The sequence below is a fragment of the Megascapheus bottae genome, chromosome 4, assembly GCF_031878675.1.
Source record: "Megascapheus bottae isolate mThoBot1 chromosome 4, mThoBot2.hap1, whole genome shotgun sequence".
NCBI classification, from domain to species: domain Eukaryota; kingdom Metazoa; phylum Chordata; class Mammalia; order Rodentia; family Geomyidae; genus Megascapheus; species Megascapheus bottae.
In genome coordinates this window covers 55,957,093-55,979,209 of record NC_143512.1, presented here as the reverse complement: position 1 = coordinate 55,979,209, position 22,117 = coordinate 55,957,093, and positions in this window count along the sequence as shown.

Below are 22,117 nucleotides of genomic sequence, written 5' to 3'. Positions count from 1 at the left end.
TCCTTGTCCCCTTAGGGTATCATTTCTCTCTTTCACCTTATGTCTGGTGAAGGAAGTAGCCATACATCTTATTTTGATTGATGATCACTTGGCTGTTCTTACATTAAAATTCATTGCATACAAACAGTGCTCAAACTGTACCAAAACAGCATCACTTTTCTCTTTGATCTTCTCAAAGCATTTGAAGTTTTTATCTTAACTTTATGGTAATTTTATTCTTTACATCCCAAGCTAGTCTTACTTTGTAGGGATCTCAGTAACTTCACCCCTACCCCATTCAGAGCTTGGTAGTATTTCTTAAGCAATATCCCGAGATTTCTGGACCTTTGCCAAGTCTTATCTGGGGATGGGTGGATGGCAAGTGGTAGTAGATAATGCATCTCATACACTTGTTCATTTCTACCCATTGACGCTTGAATTGACTGTGTTACCACTATGAAGGGATGAGGTTTGAGACTTCAGGCCCAGCCACACAAAGTTAGGAAGACTTTATCTCAATCCTGTATTGGGATTTAAAGGTGCAATGGATGCTAAGGGAAGACCACTAAATTATTTCTCTATGTGATGAACTAAAATAATTGCTATATTTAAAATAATATTGCCTGGTAAAAGGGCTGGAGGTACAACTCAAATGGTAGAAGCATTGCCTAGCAATGAGAAGTCAATTTCCAGTACTAGAAGAAACAAAGGAAGAGGAAGACATTGTGAAACCCCCTTCACCTGCTTGTACTCAAACATCCTGTCTATGATAAAAATAGCCATCAATCTTCGAAGTTTCTTAAAGGCTACAGGCAAGTAATTTCTCTTGTCTGGTCTTTCATGAGTGCTGGATCCTTCCACACTGAATACTTTGGATACATAGAGAACATCCCAAAGATAACTGTGGATGTGCTTTTATTTCTACAGAGGAGTTTGGCCAATGAACAGAGACAGCTTTAAATATAATCATTTGTTTCCCAGGACATCTCAATGGAGCTCTTTGTCACTATCAACCAAAGCACCTCTGACATCATTTTCCACCATGTTGGGATGCCTGCCACTATCTATGGGTTAAAGGAAAAGCAACATCAAATATACTACTTTTAGTCTTTCTACTTTTCCTCCATTGATTACCAAAGAATGGACAAAGCCAGATATAGTCTCCTGATACAGAATGTTGGAGCCAGGCCGAGGCTGCTGTAATCTACTTCTTGTACCAAATACTGTTGTTTGCCTGATTTCCTGCCAAGTCCTTCTGACCCAGGTGTGTGCACATATCCAGTTGTGGTGGCCTACCCCTGGTGATATTAAAGTATAGGAAAAATATGTCAATCCTGTTGCTTTAGGAAATCCAATTATTCTCTCAGTTTCTCAGAGACAGTACTTAAATCTTCCAAGGAAGGAAGACAGATTAAATGTTATTTATGTACCTGTAGTGGACACAGGCAGAAATGTAGACTTTGGGATAAGCAATGGTCTAGGGAATCTTGAGGAAGAGACAATCAAGGAAATTGCAACCTTTTGGGCTCAAATAGAAGCATCAATTAGAGAGGGAGTCAGGCACAGAGAATGTCTATTGTCTAATACTAAGCTTATGGGCTTTTTAAGTGTTTTAGAGAATAACAAACATGTCTGAAAAGCATGCTGAACTCTTGAAATGATATTTAAGATATATAAGTCTTAGTCAGATGTGTAGTAATAAAAGGTTGTTTTATTTTCTTCAACCTATTCAAAATCCTGTATTGGGATTTAAAGGTGCAATGGATGCTAAGGGAAAACCACTAAATTATTTCTCTATGTGATGAACTAAAATAATTGCTATATTTAAAATAATATTGCCTGGTAAAATAAAACGTTTACCAGTTTATAATCCAGCTATACTGGAATATTTGATAAATATAAATATGTATGGGGCCTCCTTTTTATCTCCTCTTTTTTAAAATTTCTATTTCAAAACCAGTAAAAGGAAATCCAGGCCTGAGGGTCCTATTCCTGGCATATGTGTGCTCCAGGCAGATTGAGAATGTAAGATAGACGTCAGGAATGACGAGATACCATGTTTGTCAGGCCAGGACAGAAAACTTTAGTTGTTGTCAAGGCAACTGCAAATTTCTGGTTCCTGGGCCGTCTGCCTGAGGAATGTCTAGGAGCCTCAGCCGTCGCTGCTGTCATTCACTGTCAGATCTCACACAAAGAAAAGGGCAGTGAATTCACAGTCTATTAGTTTTCCAGTAGCCTTTGAGACCATCTTCGAATTACCCAACAAAAACAAGAGGAGATTCTCCAGACAAAGTACATGGTTTCATGCGCTAGCAATGTAATCCCCAGTGTAGCAGTGTTTGAAGCTGTGGCTTTGGGAAGGTGTTTAGGACACAAGAACTTTACCCTGAAGAGAACTCAGCCATGGTGAATAGGATAAAGCTGCTGCTACAAAGGGACTTAAGATCAAGCCCAGAGCTGGCACACACATAGAAAAAAAGAAGCTAAGATAGGCATGTGGGACATGACTCTAGTCTCAGCACTCAGAAGGAAGTCAGAAGGATCATGAATTTGAGGCCATCCTGAACTACAGGCTGAGACCTATCTCCAAACAAAAATGTCTATTTTATGTTCCAAACAAGGCTTCATGAGAAATTTGTATTTGTCTGTAGTACAAGAAAACAGTGTGTTTTTAAAATTGTTGTTGTTGTATTTTAAATCCAGAAAACATTCTGATTCTGTTAAGAACTTCATGTTGTTGTCTGGGTGAGAAAATGAATTGTTTTGCTCAGGCTAGGAAACTTGTAACACTGGAACAGACTGTTTCTTGTTTATATTTGTAGATGAAGTGTGGAGACATGCTGAGATGGGATAAAGGTTATGAATGAGAGAATACAGCCCTGAGAAACATGATGCTTTGTATAATAATCTAATTAATGCACGTATCTATCCATCTTGGACCCCTGCCTTGAGCCAGAGAATCCTACACCCCCATGTCTATTCAGGGCCCAGCCACCAGGGAATATTGTGTAACCATTTGAGGAGTGCCTGCAGTTACTACTGTTTTTTTTTGGGGGGGGGGAGGACGGGGTGGTTGTTGCTGATGCCCTCTGCTTCTCTTTCCTAGCCTCTGGTAAACTGTTTTGTTACAACTACTGATGTTGCCCTTGCAAAGCAAGATGAGGGTGGAATCGGAAAGATGTGTCAAAATAATGAAAGGTCTCTCCAACAAAGCAATCTTGGACTATCTGGGGCCAGGACTGAATATTTGCATCCATACCTTGTTATCGGGTAAAGTTAATTTTCCAAAGAGTCAGTTCATGTCAATCTCTTTCACCTTGACAAGGCAAATATGACCTGTTCTTGAAGAACAACTAAGATGGTGCCAGTGGTTCACATCTGTAATCCTAGCTACTGAGGAAGCTGAAATCTGAGGATCTTGGTTTGAAGCCAGTCCTAGCAGGAAACTGTGAGACTCATCTCCAGTTAATCACCCAGAATCCAGAAGTGGAGCTGTGTTCAGGTGGTAGATCAACAGTTTAAGCAAAATTTAAAAAAAAAAAAAAGTTGAGGTACCATACCTAAGCCCTGAGTTTAAGCCCCAGTACTGTCAAAGACAAAAATATATAAATAATTAAAATAAACAAATACATACATAAATAAAAGATAGTGTCTGTTTCATCGGACTGGCAGAGTTAGAAGTTCACTCTACCATTTACTAGCTGTGTGACCCTAAGTTAGTGACTTAACTTGTTGGTCCTTTAGGGGCTTCATCTGTAAAGTGTGAATAATGAGAATCCTTACCTCAGTGCAACGTGTTGTGGGAATGAAATGATGCAATCTGTGCAAAATGAAAGCAGAGCCTAGCACACCGTAACCACTAAAGCTGGCTTCTTGTACTATTGGCTTGCTGGTTTCCTCTGGTTTAACTTAATGCATAGCTAGCTCAGGGCTTGCTGTAATGCACTTGGGAATGTGAAACATCACGCCACATGACAAGGAATAATGTATTCACAAGGAACAGTGGTGTTGAGTTTCCATTTCAGAACACAACTGAAAAAACAAAGTGGAGAAATGTTGATATTTTTTTAGATAGCTGCACTGACGAAAATATAACCAAACCAACAGATTCCAATTCCTGTAGCACCAGCAACTGCTTTATGAACTCTGTCACCCCTCTGGGCATGTTTATTTTAAGAGGACAAGAAGTTTAAAGTGACAAAAATATCTGTGATTTAAAGACACTGGTGGTGATAAATCCACTTATATCAAGAATGAGGTATCAACTTTCTTTCTGCACTCCTCAGGCCCAGACTGTGCCTGCAGGCCTTTGTGATCTGGCTTTGAGCCTGCATGGACCAGTGACTGAACAGTGTCATTTCCTTCCCTCAATATGTTCTCCTTGCCAAGCAGAAGAAGCACAATGATCCTGAATTGGCCTGTAGGAACATCCTCCTTGGTTTGAGGTAAAGATGACTTAAGGGTGGATTTGACTTGCATCTAGATTTGCCTAAGAAGCTCTTATGTTCAATGGGGGTATAAGATGCTTTATCAATATACATTCTAGTGTTGCCTGCTCCTGCTTTAAAAATACTATATTCTATTAACTATTGTGGCATAGTGGTTTACAGTGCTTCTCAAGTTACTGAATACCTAGAACGTAAACGGAATTTTAAGCTATAAGATGACCTTCTTGCATGCTTTCAAAAATCATTTTTGTGCAGATACTGGGGTTGTACTTGGGCACTGTTTCTTAGTTTCTTTACTCAAGGCTGCCAATCTACCACTTGTACCACACTCGCCATGTCAGCCTTTCTAGGGGTTAATCGGAGATAAGAATCTCAAAAACATTCCAGCCTGGGCTAGCTTTGAACCATGGTCCTCAGATCTCAGCCTCCTGAGTTGATAAGTAAGAAATCGCTTTTCAAACAATTACTGCTTAATATTACAGCAAAATCCAAGAAAAGTTATTGTGATGATGCAACTTTCTGAATCTGCTCTAATATGATACTAACTACCCACATGTGAGTATTGAACAAAGACATGACTAATATGACTAGGGAACTCAGTTTTTAAAATTTTGTTTAATTCCAACAAGTATAAATTTAAATGGCTACATGTAGCCAATGGCGACAATAATGCAAGTTTAGAGCATACTTGAAAGTTACTTTTCATTTTCTTAATGTACTAAGTGTTTGAAATAGGACTATGGGCTTTTCAATGTTGTCTGCCCAATGAAATCACCCAAAGAGCGCTAGAAATACTGATATTTGGATTTCCAATCCAAATACATTTTAGTCCATTTTGGTGGGTAGACCAGGCATTTACTTTAAAAAAAAAATTTAAAGCCACCTGGACATTTCTAAAGTACAGTCAAGGTTGAGACCTGTCATAAAGTAGATTATCTTTGTTTCCTCCCAATTCTAGATTTAGTTGCAATTTATATTTATTCAGTAAATTTAGAATTCTGTAAAAGAGAGTACTTGTTATTGAATCTTGTGGCAACAAAAATTGCATATAAATCGGGGCTCATTGTTTTATCTATCTGTCTGTCTCTCTGTCTGTCTGTCTGTCTTTGCCACTCTTGGAGCTTGAATTCAAGGCCTGAGCATTGTCCCTGTGCTTCGTTTGCTAGCACTGGAGCCACAGGGCCACTTCCAGGTTTTTCTGTGTATGTGATACTGAGGAATTGAACCAAAGGTTTTGTGCATGCTAGATAAGCACTCTACCACTAAGCCACATTCCTGGCCTCTATTTTTTTGCTTTAGGGTTTCACTTGCATTAAATTCTTGATCCTCTTTTCTCTGCATTCTTAGTGTTGGAATTATAGGCATATGCAATAACATCTGAGTGAAAAGACTTTTTGCAAAGGTAATCTTTCATGAAACTCAATTATTTGAGAACTGTAAGCTGGATATATATATATATATATATATATATATGGAGAGAGAGAGAGAGAGAGAGAGAGAGAGAGAGAGAGAGAGAGAGAGAGATTTCTTTACTGTTATGGCCCATGAGTTGTAGATGCTCATAAGGAAGAAGCCATGTGTGCACACTTGCTTTGAGATCTCAGAGAGGCTCATGTCAACATTTGGCTTCTTGCCCACAAACCTGCATGGGGTGACCTCACTGAGTAATCCAAGCTACAAGTTTACAGAGATCTCAGCGGGAGGTCCTCAGGCAAATTATTTGGAGCAGTACACATCAACTGCTGAGTTTGTATCTTCCCTGGGAATAGAAAAATAAAGTTTTTGGCCCAAGCATTTTTTTTTCCCCTCACAATGCTACTATAGAAATCGTTCCAGGAAGTATTAGGACAGTTGTTCTCAGACTTTTACGTTCTCAAACAAACGTACATTTTTTCTAGCTATAAGAGATTCATGTAATGGTGAGTGAAACAGATATTAAGTATTCAGGTTTAAAAAATGGTTTTATTTTAAAAAGTTAATTGGACTCATAAAGGGGCTTTATCTTTTTTTTTTGCTTTTTTTATTGTAATTAGTAAGAGGGTTACATGATATTTGCCAGATAGAAGGTGCATTCATTCACATACATAGATACCCTTTCCATGTCTTGGTATCCATTTCCCTCCCAAGGGGCTTTATCTTTTGAGTGGATGTTGACTAATTTTTAAATGAAAATAAAATATATTTGTCAAATAGAATGGTAGGTTCACAAGTGTTAATTATAGATATGGACCAAATGCTTAAAATACTTTGTAAAGTAACAGGGCCTGGGTGTTCTTCAAATGCTAGACTTCTACTAAATGTGAGATGAGTTCAAACCCTTGTACAAACCCCTACACACTGAAAAAAAGCTTTATCAAGAATAGCTGGGCAGAGCAGGGTGAGGTGGCTCACGCCGGTAATCCTAGCTACTCAAGAGGCTGAGGTCTGAGGATCAAAGTTCAAAGCCAGCCCAAGCACAAAAGGACTCTTATCTCCCAATTAACCTCTAGAAAATGGGAAGTGGGGCTTGGCTCAAGGGTGGGGCAGTAGCCTTGAACTGAAGAGTTCAGGGACAGTGCCCAGGCTGAGTTCAAGCCACATGACCATAAAATAAAATAGCAGGGCATGGTGGCTCACACCTGTGTAATCCTAGCTACTCAGGAAGCTGAGATCTGAGGATTGCAGTTCAGAGCCAGCCCCAAATCATGTGACTTTTATCTCCAATTAACCATGAGAAAACCAGAAGTGGTGCTGTGGCTCAATGGGTTGGGCAGTAGCCTGAGCTGAAAAGCTCAGGGACAGCACCCAGGCCCAGAGTTCAAGCCCCATGCCGACAAAAAAAAAAAAAAAAGAAAAGAAAAGAAATAAAAGGTGTTAAATTGACTATCTCACAAAGAATAGGATTCTGATGATTAAAGAAAGAGAATCATAAGATTGCATCTTGAGAAGAAACTTGATCACAATATAACATAATAATTGAGTTTCTATATTTAGCACATCTCAGTCCAAACTCAAATAATAAATCACTTCTAATCTTAATAGTAGCCCACATTGTTTCTGACTTAAGTTTAGGCCTTACACATTTGCAGGAAAGAAAGAAGACATTGCTTTTGAATGGATCTCCCTGAAATCCACTTGGCTCTAGTCCTCTACCTGGCTTTGACTTATTCTCTAAGACATGCCACTCCACTTGAATGGTTTTCTATGTTCTTTCCAAGCTGTGGGTTGCAGTGGAAATCCTTTAGTGAGAATTTTCTGGCCTAGCTTTCAATGACAGAGGTGGGATAGAAAGCATTCATTTAAAAAATATTACTGTATTATAAACTTTCCTTCTCTGTAGGCATTCCAATCTACAAAGAAAAAGGTCATAAAGAGGGAAAAAAGACTGACAATACTTCTTTTAACAGTTCACTTTAAAAAATACATGTTACAGCAAAAAGCTGATAGCTCACTTAATCTTAGACTCTAAACAATTGGGATGCCAATATCTGAGGATATCAAAGTTCAAAGTGAGCCCAGGCAGACAAATCCAAGAAATGATTACCTCCAATTAACTAGCAAAATGCCAGTCCTGGAGATATGGTTATAGTGGCAGAATTATTAGCCTTGAGTTGAAAAGCTAAGCAAGAGTAGCAGGATTTGAGTGCCACTGGCAGGCCCCAGTACTATCACCATTACCACCATAACAACAAATGCATCCAACGTAGATAAAAGCAACCATAATATTTCAAATCTTTATCATGTTAGAAACCTCATGCCTATCAGGCAGTAAATGATAGTCATTAGTTTCAACTAAATAACGAATGTTTTAGGAAGAAAGAATTGCATCCAAGTTGATGGACTGATGAAGCCCCCATTCAGGCAGGGTGAAGAGATGGGCAGACACTGTAAACAATTTGTATAAGGATAAGTGAGCTCTGGGGCCTAGAAAGTTCTAGTTCATGCCAGATTGCAACTTGACTAGATCCAGATTTGCCTAAAGAAATGTGGGCTGCATTCAAGAGCTTCTTGGCACTATAAAATCCATCTATCAGCATCTTGATATCTGGAAAATACTTTATGACAGAGACTAACATTTTTAATTCACAATCTGAAATATCTTTTTTTTTTGCTAGTCCTGGGCTTGAGCTCAGAGCCTGAGCCCTGTCCTTGGACTTCCTCAAGGCTAGAGCTCTACCACTTGAGCCACAGCACCACATCTGACTTTTTTCTATGTATGTGGTACCGAGGAATCGAACCCAGGCCTTCGTGCATGCTAGACAAGCACTTTTACCACTAGGCCAAACTCCTGGCCCCAATCTGAAATATCTTTATGGACAGCTATGTGGAATGGGTTAACAGTGACTGATTAGAACACTCACCCAATCAGTGATTCTACAAGTAGTAACTCCACACCTCATTTGGGGGAAGTGTTAGAAATGCAAATTCTTGGGCTCCATCTCAGGCCTCCTAAGTTAGGAAGTAAGGTCCAAATTGTTGAAATTCGACAACCCCAGCACTAAACTGAACAGTCAATCAAATGATGGAGAAGAGAATCACTTGCACAGCTCGGACACAACTTATTTGGCAGGGAAGTGTCTAAACAAGGGAAAGGAGCCTTGGGATGGAGAAAAAGGTGTAAAAACCACAGACGTTGTGTTAGATGGTACTCATCAGAATCTTGTGTGCTGTGGTGTGAATGTAATCCATCCCCTCTGACACTCACATTGAAATTGAATCTGACATACTAAGACATGAGGCTAAGTGGGATTTTGAAGAGGCAAATGTCTGCTCTCATGAATGAATGCACCTACTCATGAAATGACTGAGTTGGTGGATGAATGAGCTCTTGGGTTATCTCAGTAGTGGGTGTATTATGAAAGCAAGTGTGGCTTTCTTTCATCCTTCTTGTCTCCACACATGAATGCCCTCTACCATCTTGAAACTTGACTAGGAAGACAATCATCACCAGATATGGTCCCTCAACTTTGCACAGAAACTATGAACCAGGAGAAAACTCTTTTCCTTATAATTTACCCGATCTGTGGTCCTTAAGACAGCAATCAGGCTAAGAATGTGTGGCAGTGCGCATGTCTTTCTTGTTTGTTCAGGGAAATAGTAAGCGGTGAGTCAAAACTGCTATTTGAATTGCAGCCGAGCGGTGTTTGAATGAGTGATCAAGTAGGGTGAACTACTTTGGAACAGCTATGATAGTCCAGTAAGGACACAAGTGAGTAACCAAGCACTTCCTCCGCTGTAGCTCCTCCATGTAACTAGATGCTCAGGAAGTCAAATGAGTCTTTCACCCCAGATTCAGCTGGTCAGTGAGACGGTGAGTGAAGTGGCTACAAAATTCAGTGTTTTCTTTTTATAAAGGAGTTCTGATTCTAGGTGATTTTTAAATCTCTATCATCCATGCAGGACATTTAAAAGCCCTCAGTTTGCAAGACAACCTTTATCAGACTGGCTGACATGCAGGTACTTATACAGGAAATTACACCCACTAAACTCTGACTATAATATACACATTACAGGATCAAGCTCTTTTTGTAAAGAAGTTATACACATAAGGCTGCTTGTTTGATTAGTGTTTCAAGAGATACATGTTAGTCTATTTAATTTATTAAAGAATATTTTTGTTGAGTGATGCTTTGACATTCATTTAACATGTGCCAGATAAAAATGAGAGATGAATACCACAGGGTTTTGAATGAAGTGTGTAGCATTAATAAAGGGTTTTCTTTGTATCTATTTTTTTTGGCCAATCCTGGGCTTGGGCTCAGGGCCTGAGCACTGTCCTTGGACTTTCTCAAAGCTAGCACTCTACCACTTGAACCTCAGCACCATTTCCGGCTTTTTTCTATGTATGGGGTACTGAGGAATCAAACCCAGACCTTCGTGCATGCTAGGCAAGCACTCTACCAGTAGGCCAAACTCCCGGCCACTGTATCTATTTGGTATATTTTCATTGATGTATTGGATTGATTAAAGAGAACTATGTGTAGGCCGACTTTATAGAAGATCGTGAACTCCACACTGAAGAGTAATGAAGCTATCCAGCAGGCACTTGAATAAGCTTGCAGAATTAAAGCTACAAATGTCTATAATTGGGTTGCCTTTTGAAATTTTGAGCCTTGGAAAAATATTTGTTAAACCCTCAACTCATGTGGCATTTGCACCAATTGTTGTGACAGTTGCATTCCTAGAAATTTTCAGGATTTATGAAGGTCATTCAAATGTGTATATTTGTCTAGGCCCCACTAAATAGCTTTCTCTCCCTGAAAAGGAAAGCACAAGTCCTTTCCTCAGATAATTTTAGACTAGCTTTGTAGCAACATAAATGTTCTTTGAAGAATGGGGTTCCTGCAGTGCTATTCTTTTTTGTGTAGGACTATACTTTTTATCACAGGAGATAAGCAAACTTTGTTCTTGGCCTACAATCTAAAACTCTTCATACTTTCCAGAATGCCTTACAGAGAAATATATTCCCTACCATAAGAACCATTGCTCTAGAATCTAGATGAATTTTATTTTCCCCTTTCTCATACAAGGCTTGCAGTTTGTCTCAAGGAAACTCAACACAAAAACTTTAACTGTCAATTTTATCTCCTGAATAATTTGCCTGCCTTTAGAATAAATACCTAATGGAAGGAGAGCAAGTGTAGTGTTTTAAAATTTAGCAATTCTGGTGATAGGAATTTTGCTAGCAGTGCCTTCCAAGTTCTCTTGCTATTTGGCCAGTCGACAAAGCAAACATACGAGTCCAGGAGGGGGTGTGTTGCACCTTTAAACTAAGACTGCTGGTATAGATCTGACCATCTGGGAAGGAGCAGAATTTCTAGGAAATTATCGATTTCCAGGAGAATGACAGAAACCTTAAACTGGCTTTGCAAAAAAGCAAAACTGTACACTATACTTACATGAGTGTTCACTCAGGATCACAACGTGCAATAGCACACCCCAGCTAGACTAATTCAAGGAGGCGGTAATGAGGGGCTTGCTTACAAAGGCATTGATAGACAAGAGGAAAGCCACAAGAAAAGTGAGGATCCTGTGGCTAGCCCCACCTCTGGGTCTGAAGGAACAGAGAAAGAAATTCTCCGAGCATGAAAGGGAAAGTTTATTCTGATTGGTGGCACTGGGAGGACCAGTGATTTTGTGGAAGAATGTGGAGAGTCTATATTGACACTCCAGGAAGGGAATTAGGAAATCTTCTTTTGGTTTTCTTTTTTTGTTGTTGTTTACTAATGTGAAAAATGAGCTCAGTAGAGGCCGAGGGCAGGGAGTCTGTTGACTTAAAGAGTGCCTGGGCAGTGAGAAGGAAAGAGTACACATGGAGGATGCGCTTCTTTATGAGACTTTAATGAACCAGAATGGTTCGTCACAATCTGATAGTGCTTAATATTTCCCTTGAAAAGTATTTTAATGTGTGAGGCTAACTTGAATTTTTTTCTTTTGCCAGTCTGGGGCCTTGAGCTCAGGGCCTGAGCATTGTCCTTGGGCTTTCTTAACGCTAGAACTCTACCACTTGAGCCACAGCACCACTTATGGCTTTTTTCTATGTATGTGGTACCAAGGAATCGAACCCAGGCCTTCATGTATTCTAGGCAAGCACTCTACTTCTAGGCCAAACTCCCGGCCCCAAATGTGTTCTTTTTTTCATATATTTTTTATTGTAATTAATAGAAGGGTTACATTATATTCACCAGATAGAAGGTGCATTACTTCACAAACATTGATGCCCTTTCTCACGTCATGGTCCCCATTTCCCTTCCTCCTCCCCCCACACAACTTGATTTCTCCCCTTCCCTCTCCTATTTCAAATAACCAATTAAGCATATATAAAATGTGTCAAAGAACAAGGTAAAATATTGTAACAATATGAGATAACCAAGGGACAGCAAGAGAGATGAGAAATAACATAGTACATTAAGGACAACTATCACTCTTTATATGGCTTTTGTTTCTATATCCTGGAGGTCCTTACATTTAGCGTCATCCTATATGCCTTATGTACCTAGATATTGTTCTATTACGAATCTCTGCTAGGAGAGCCCAAGGTTTCTAATTGTGACAAATGAGGGAAACCATTGAGCCTATGTTCCTTTGAGTCTGGCTTACTTCACTTAATACGATTTTTTTTCTAAGTCTTTCCATTTCTTTACAAATGGAGCAATATCGTTCTTTCTGACAGCAGCATAGAATTCCAAATGTGTTCTTTTTTTGAACTCTGGGCCTGGGCACTGTCCCTGAGCTCTTCAGCTCAAGGCTACCACCTACCCCTGGAGCCACAGTCCCACTCCCCCCTTTTCTAGTGAGTTATTGGAGATGAGTCTCATGTTCTTTAGTGCCCTGGCTGGCTTTGAACCCTGAGCCTCAGATCTCAGTCTCCTGAGTATCTAGGATTACAGGCATGACCACTGTACCCAGCTTAACTTAAATATTTTGTGCTATCATTTTTATGGTGTAAAAATGCAGTAATTTGTATATGAGACCAGACAGGTCAAGAAGATGAAAGAAGAGGAGTTTGTAGTAAATAAATCTAGGAAATTACTGTTTTGTCTCTAGCTCTTCTCTGTCTCCCACCAATGTTTGGTCCTTAGTCATTGGTGCAAATCTGTTGTAGAGGAGAAATCAGACTTTGGAATCAGACTTTGTTGAACATTGGCTTTGTGTGGATGGAAAGATGGAAACTTGGCCCAATCACTTTGGGGCTTTGTTCTCCCTGTCTGACTAATGTAGAAAGAAAGCTAATGAAACTCTTTTTTACATCGTTAATGCAATTGCGTATGAAGCACTTGTTAGGTTACCTGGCTAATGTTAGACTTGTGGTTCTAAAAGTATAGTCTGGGAAGTTGTGTAACATTTTCTAGGAACTCATAGCTGAATGCAAATCCTCTAGGGTTGATGCATGCCCAGCAATTAGCACGCTGAAGTCTGAGAACCCTGTTCAGTCTTCTCTGATGGAGATGGAATGGCTTTTGATAGATGTTTTGTTATACGTATGATGGTTCTCTGAGGCTCTGTGAACTTAGCTCTTCAGAAATCATGGGAGTTGTTTCCATATTTCTATGCAGGAGAAGTATGGTTCAGCACACAGCACTGTCATTTTTCCATGCTCACTCTTTAATTGTTTTAGCTTCTCAAAAACCACAATAAAAGATACTTTGTGCTTTGCTCTCTACTCAACAAGAAGATCTGGAGGAGGCAAAAAGTTGTTATGCTCTTTCTTTAATTTGGTGGGTCAAGAATTGAAAATCCTTGCAACCATGTATCTATGCCTCCTCCAGTTTAGCTTTTGTCAATAATGAAGTCAATAGTTTGATTTCTCTGTTTAATCCTCACATTGTATGTACTTTTCAGTTGATTGTGGGAGGGAGTGAAAGGAATAATAATTGTTTTCATTATGCCCTAAAAAAGACTGATATTTAAAAGTATTCCTAATAATTCCAGCCTCAGATATTGAACTTCATATATTGTTCCAGTTAGTTTGTGTGATAAAGACAAGAGTGTAGAAATGGCCACACATCATTTCTGAAATTAGGTTATAAAAGACAATGTAGTCACTCACTCCCTTTTTCTTTCCCTTTCCCCTCTCTTTTTTTCTCTCTCCCTACTACACCCCTCAACACCTCCAACACGTAACAAGCTGTCCTGAGGGAAGTTCATCTGGCAACAGCCAAGACCACCAGGTAAGAGAGACTGAAAGTGGAATCTCCAACCCCTTCTAAGCCTTGGGAAGAATGCAGTTTTGGCTTATAGCTTGCCTGAAATTTCATGTATGGGAGACCTTGAGCTGAAACAACTCAATTATGATCTCCCTAGATTCCTGGTCCACAGAACACATGCAAGAAAATAAATGTTAGCTGTTTTACATGAATATACTTTAGGCTAGTGTCTTTAGGCAATGCTTGACTAATAAACCACTATAGATTTAAGTTCTGTAAGTGAAGTGCTATCATGATCAGCACCTCAAATGTAGGTTTTGAAACTAGGCAGTGGAGGTAGCCAGAAGTCATTTAAGGAGTGAAGTAATGATAGCCTGAATGGCTATAAGCAGAGTGTTAGTAGAATTTTCAGCTTCCACCAGGCATGTGGTTAAGGTTTATAAAGACAAGATATATTGCATTATGGATTGGAGGACAGAGACTCCTGAGTAGCGGCAGAAAGTTTATGAATGGTGCTGTCTGTAATGTTGTGGAAAGTAGAAATATACACAATAATCTGAGCAATCTAGCTAAGAAGATTTCTTTTTTTAATATATTTTTATTGTAATTAATAGTATTATTGTAATTATTAATAATTATTGTGATTAATAATGTAATTATATTCACCAGATAGAGGGTGCATTACTTCACATACATTGATACCCTTTCTCATGTCTTGGTTCCCAGTTCCCTCCCCCCACCTCTGCCGCTCATCTTGTTTTCCCCCCCCCTCCCTATCCGATATCAAATAACTAATATACATATATACAATATATCAGATAGCAAGGTTAAATACTGTAACAATATGAGATAGCCAAGAGACAGCAAAAGAGATGAGAGATAACATAGTACATAAGGACAGCAATTACTCATTATATGGCTTTTGTTTCTACATCCTGGAGGTCCTTTCATTTTAGCTAAGGAAATCTCTAGCCAGAGTATTAAATGTGGCCCTGGTTTTACCTAACACTTTTCAATAAAAATGCAAGAGAAGGAAGATAAGGTAAAGAAAGAGTGAATCAGGACTTATAAAGATTCACAGCTTCTGCAAATAGCAAAAGATGCTAAAATTAAGAAATGGCTTATGGAAAAGGTCAGTTCCAGGAAACACAGGCTGAAGATGAAGATGAAGAAGAGTGACATACCTAAAACATTTGTTAGGACTTTAAGTTAAAAGTAGTCATATAAAAGATCTTTGTTTTAGCAAGATTTGCATTACAACAATGAAATCCTCAATGCAGCTAACTTATAAAATGGAGAGTTATATTTAACTCACAGTTTTGTAAGTTTGTAGTCTACATAATGCAGGGCAGACTCATCAAGGCACACCTTTCAACTCCCTCTCTTCATAGTGCACAGTGGATGATAGTGCAGAAAGTGCAAACCAAGAGAAAATAAATGATTGAATATCCATCCAAGAATGGAATATGACAGCGTGAATGTGTGAGGTCTCATGGTCCCCTTTAAGTAAATATCAATAGCCTAATGACCTCCCAATTAGAGGCAAAACCTCTTGAGAGTTCTATCATCTCCCAATAGTGTCACTCAGGGAACTAAGCCTTTAACAGGTAGGCCTCTAAGCTAGGCGCTAGTGGCTCATACCTAAAATTCTAGCTACTTGGGAGGCTGAGAAAGGGACAATCATGATCCAGGACCGCCCAGACATAAAAGTGTATGAGACTCTGTCTCAATGCAGAGAAGCTGGGCAGTGGTAAGTGCATGTCATTATAGTAATGACAGGAAGCCTAAAATAAGCAGTTAGTGGTTCAGGTACATGCCTGAGAAGGAAAAGAATTACACCTAGAAAATAACCAACCAAAAGGGCTAATGATACAACACAACAGTAGAGCTCCTGCTTAGCAAGTGTGAGGCCCTGAGTTCAAACTCCCAAACCATGACATATAAAGAAAGAAAGAAAGAAAAGTAAAGTAAAAAGCAAATAAGCCTTTGAGGAAATTTTTCTTTCCATGCCATGGCAGCCCTCTAAAATGTTTAAACCGTATCTCACTGTTCTTCTAAGAACTGGGACTTCTAAGATTAAGAGCATTGTAGAATCCTATGACAGGAAAGGTTTTATCTTAAATATCTATCTGTGTGATTTTTGTCTAGTAGAAAGGACCTGATAAAACTCATAGCAGATTCACAAAACTTTAAAAATACCTATCAGCAGAAATATTTCCAGTAAGATCTCAAAGGGACACCATCTCCCCCAAGGTACTAGAGTTGATGCAAACCTTTGGCAAAGTAGCAGGGTATAAAATCAACCCACTCAAATCAGAAGCACTAAATATAAACTGACAAAAAGTAACACATTAGTTTCACGTACAAAATCCTTGAAACAAGGTGAGTACATTAAAAAACAATTTGTGGAAAAGTAAAACAAACAAATAAACAAAACCAGTGGCTTTTCTGTATGTTAACAATGAGAAGACCAAGACTAAATCAGGAAAGCAATTTCATCCTAAGACTTCTAAGATGAAAATTCAAAGAAAAACATTTTAAGGAAATAGTCCTTCCATACTCCTAGACTAGCAGAATTAACATCACAAAAATGGCATCATTTCCCAAAACAATTTACAAATTCAAAGCAATACCCATCAAAATCACAACGTTCTTCATGGTGATAAAGTAGTCCAAAATTCATTTGGAATGACATAAGACCTTGAAGAGCAAAAGCAATTCTTAGTAGTCAGAAAATTTAGGGCAAATAACAATACCAAACTTCAAACTCTAAAAATAAAGACATAGTAATGAGAATAGCTTTGTACTGGTACAAAAATAGACCTGAGGACCAGTGGAACAAAAGACCCAGAAATGAACCCACAGGCCCATACCTATATAGTATTTGATAAGGGTGCCAAAAATCTATGCTGGAATAAAGGCATTCTCTTCAACAAATGGTGCTGGCAAAATGGGATACTCACATGCAGAAAATTAAAGCTAGATCCTGATATATCACCTTGCACTACCATCAATTCAAAGTGAAAATACCTTTAAAACAAGCAGATAGCTCTATGCTTTTAAAATAGGAAATATCTCTTGTAACTTGTTTTTGCTTCAATGTTAACTATTTTTCTAAGCTATCGTGTCAGCTATGAAATTCTATTTTGCCTCTTACACTTATCAGGAATGGTGGTACAAACCAATGAGTCTTTAAATGATTCAGTTGTAGCATTCTCCTCTGACAAACACACACACACAGCTGTTCATATTCATCATCCTCCTTTCTCTCAGTGACCTTTCACCTTTAAGTGATGACACATAGCACACTTCTTTCTACTCAGAAGTAATTTTGCCAATCAACTGGCTATTTGTTTTTCTTTCTCCTTTTTTTTGGAAGAGGCGCTTCTCTTCTGTTCACAGATCATTGCTTTCTAGAACATGTAAGAGCTTGTTTCAGTCTTGTGAACAAGACTTTCTCTCTGAGAATACAAGTCTGGAAGCCTTTGTTGGAAACAATGGGATATCTTTCTATCAGTGTATTCCACAGGAACATATGATGTCAGGAAATAAAGCTCAGTTCAAGCCACAGGCACTTCTGCATGTGTAAAGGGTGACAGCACTGAATGTCATGGCCTGTCTTGATATAAAACGTCTCCATGCCTGATGACACTTGGGAAAATATGAATGAAATTGGATTCTCTGCCACTGCCTGGCTCAGTAGCAGCAGGTAGACAGCAGATATTTGTCCTTTTAGTCATTATTCATTTGGTCCCTCGTATATGCTAGAAGATATATTAGGACGTATAGGATATAAATATATATACATTCACACACACACACACACACACACACACACACACATAGGACATACATACATTGTGTCTGTTTGTATCTGTGTCTGTATCCTTGGAAATCCTTTGAGATACATGGCATTCCCATTTGTCAAAATATACAAAACTGAAGCCCAGAGAAATTTAGTAGCTTCTAATAAGTGATCAAAAGTTTGATTTGTGGGGCCAGGAGTTTGGCCTAGTAGTAGAATGCTTGCCCAGCATGCACAAAGACCTAGGTTTGATTCCTCAGTACCACATACATAGAAAAAAAGCTGGAAGTGATGCTGAGGCTCAAGTGGTAGAGCTCTAGCTTGGAGAAAGTTCAAGGACATGCTGAGGCCCTGAGCTCAAGCCCAGGACTGGCAAAAAAAAAGTTTGATATGTGCAAGCAGTTACTTTTGCTATCGTATCATGTGCATTCCCCCAAAATACTTGTAATTGGCAATTGAGGAAACTTAATGGGGTTTGTGCAGAAAAGGGGTGTCAGTGTTATAAAACCTTATGATCTAGAAATTAAAATACCCAAATCAATCTTAATACTTGCATAGCCAAATCTCTCCTGGCATTTGCCCCTAGCCTCACAGTTGGTGCCTTGCAGACTTACATGCTGGAGTCAGGCTTCTAGTAGGTTCTTGGGCATTTGCAACAACAGAGACCATTTATATCAACATGAAAATCTGACTTGAGGTTTTAATATAGAGAGATCCAACTTCAAAACATCTTTATCTTTATAGTTCAATTAATGGAGAATTTGCTGGCTTGTTTCCTGGCTTTAAGAACTGCTACATCAGGGAAGTCTTCATGGTGTGTGGTGCATAGGCTCTCCCGTAATGTCCGAAGGCATCCTCCATAATTGTAAACCTTCCCCTAATCACTGCAATTGATGTGTTGGCAGAAACCACGTATTTATTCACCACAGATCTATAGATCCGTATTCACTCTTCAGTTTACCTCTAACTTGCGTGCTTGCTGCCTCAAGGGAAACAGACTGAACCAACTTGTCTTGGAGGCAGTACAGATTTGCCTGTGTTCTAAAGAGGTTCACTGACCTCAAAGGGAGCTTAGATTGGTTGGAGCATTTCTGACCAGTAGAGACTATTCCCATGAATGTTTCAAACATGCCTAACTCATATAACAATGGGTTATTCATTTTGTCTAAGACTCAGCCCATGTTACATTTTATGCATATCTTCAAGCACTTCTAATCATTTTTTCCCAAAAGAATCTAAATCCAAACATTGAATATTTTGTCGGATACATCTTTCATTCCACATCTTTCTCCAATGTTCTTCCCTTTTTCTATTACAAGTAATTTGTTGGAGAAGCCATCACAATCTTCAGTCAGAACTGGGGAGGTAGCTTTGTTCTTCCTGTTTCATATATGTTGTTCATTAGAGCTAAAAGCTTCATTTAGGGTTACACTTCATTTTACGGCTAAGACTGCTTTCTAAGTGATGGTAGTTGCTGTAGCAATGTATTTAGGAGTAGAGTGTCCACAAGCTTATCCAAGGTCAATGCTGTTAAGATTGGTCTGTGGTATTCTGTGGTATCATATAATAGTGGCGGCCACCCAAGGTTTTATTAACCACTGATCATCTTCTAGACCCCCTTACACATTGAGATAGGAAAAAAAATGCTGTTTTTCTTTTTAAAAAAACCTGTTATTTATTGTGCAGGTGTTAGCTAGGAATCTTTGAAGAGCTTGACCTTATCAAGGCTTTGTGTCAGCTGAAATATAGCCTATTTGGAGAAGGTAGAGTCTTTGTTCCTGAGTGAAGGAACAAAATGGTCAATGGAAATCAGTGCTACATGCTTGTTAGGTACATGTATTACTGGAGCTCATCCCCAGTCTTTTTGCTTTAATTTTTTTTGTTTTGATTTTCTTAAAGACAGAATCTTGCTAAGTTTTGACAAGGGCTTGTCTCAAGGTTTGATCCCACCGCTTCTGCCTTTTAGGTGGCTGTAATTACAAGCCATGAACACATTTGATCTGAAGATGGTCTTTGTTTTAATCAATGGGGCATCGTCATTTTAAGGTGGTGGTCCAGTAGATGCAGATGGTGATCAATGAGGCATTTCCTGAGTACCAGCATGAGCTACAGAGTTGTATGTAAGCACCCAGATCATTCCTTTTGCTCAGATTGTGCCTTTTCAGTTTTATTCCCGTGTAATCTTCTTTAGATTTTTTGTTGTTTTTTTGCTTTCCTATACAAAAATCATACAAACTGTTTTGTAAATGGTTTGAGGTACATCAAAACCCAATGTTTCCCAGGCTGGGAGTTTGTCCTAGTGGTAGAGTGCTTGCCTAGCATGCACGAAGACCCGGGTTTGATTCCTCGGTACCACATGCATAGCAAAAAGCCGGAAGTGGTGCTGAGGCTCAAGTGGTAGAGTGCTAGCCTTGAGAAAAATCCAAGGACAGTGCTCAGGCCCTGAGCCCAAGCCCAGGGCTGGCAAAACAGGGCTGGAGAACAGCATTGAAAGGTCATAATTTGGTCAATAAAGGAGACTTTAATATCTATATTGAAAATCTACAACTTGAAATTCATAACTCATTTTTCCTTTTGTCTTTTTTGCTAACAGAAATAATCTTCTTCTTCTTCCTTCTCCTCCACCACTTCCTCCTCCTCCTCCTCCTCCTCCTCCTCCTCCTTCTTCTTCTTCCTCCTCTTCATCTTCCTCTTCTTCTCTAACAGGCATCTTCTTGAGGAATATACAGTTTACCCAAATCAATAGAGAAATGAACTGGTAAAAATGACGAGAAAATTAGCTTATGTTTCAAAATGCTGTGTTTATAGCTTAGAGATTATGCTTTTTAACTATTAGTACGTTTAAAGAGCAAGTATTTGATCCATTTTTAGTTGAGAGTATCATATAGTTTCCATTTTGACTTTTGCTTTCTTAATAGCTATTTTTTGTTTCTTCTGTCCCTTTTATTTGTAGCAGTCATTTGCAATTCTTCATATTAACATGAAAAAGATCCATCTTTATTAGTAACAAAATGACATGTAAATGAAAACAACAGCATTTTTCTTTCTTTTGCCAGTCCTGGGCTTAAGCTCAGGGCCTGAGCACTGTCCTTGGATTTTTCTCAAGGCTAGAACTCTACCACTTGAGCCTCAGCACCACTTCTGGCTTTTTCCAAGTATGTGGTACCAAGGAATTGAACCCGGTCTTCGTGCATACCAGGCAAGCACTCTACCACTAGCCCAAACTCCAAGGCCAAACAACAACAGCATTTTTATTACAACAAATTATGCAAAGACTTAAAAATTATATTCAAGTCTAGGCAGTTTTAAATGCTATCGTATTTATGGGTTTTGTTTCTTATATTCTATCTACTTTCATTTCATATCGTCTATCTCCTTCTTTCGGAAGTATTGGGGTCCTCTGTGCCCTCTCTTCTGACCTGCCAGGGTTGAACTAACACAGAGATACTTAGCCTAGAATTAATTCAGAGTGCTAGTTGGGTGCTATAACACTAGCATTCAGGAAGTTGAAGCAAGAAGATAGCAAATGAGGCCAGCCTGGGTTACGGAGGAGACTCTCAAAACAAACAACGATAAAAGAGAATTTAGAATTCCATTCATTTTGTTGCAAAGGGCCAGGCAGTTAAATAGTTTAGCCTATTCTGGCTAGGCAAGAAAACTGAGATATCACATTAGCCTTTAAACTGAAACCATAAAATTGCAAGAACGTTTTAGCTTGCAGGGCTGTATTAAAACAAGTGCCAGCCAGATCTGGTCTATTGTGTACAGAGTGCCAACCTTACTTCCTTGTCAGGCTTACATCTTCTATAAGAAAGAAGTCATGCCACGGCACCAGAGCTTGTGGCAAACCCTTTAGTATGCCTGGGGCTGTAGGTATAATATTTAGCATGAAGAGACAGGAAGGAAGAAAAGAAAGAAGGTGGGGAGGGAGGGAGGAAGGGAAAGAAAGTAAAGAAAGGGAAGGAAGGAAAATGAAAGAGAAATCCCATCTTACTCCTTAACTATACAATGGTCTCAAGTGATGACCAGCTTTCCTGTGGTTATGATCCACCTCACCTTTGAGCTGAAGTCATGCCTTTCTTTGGTGGCAAATCCTCTAATCAATGGCAGAGAAAGACCTAATTTCTCACTATCAGCAAGAGAGGGCTGTGAGTCTTCCAGTTGTCAGAAATGGAATCCTACCAACAATCTGAACGAGGTAGGAAAGGGATTCTCAACTAGAGCCTTCAAACAAAGCTCAGTTGACACTTCGGGTTGTA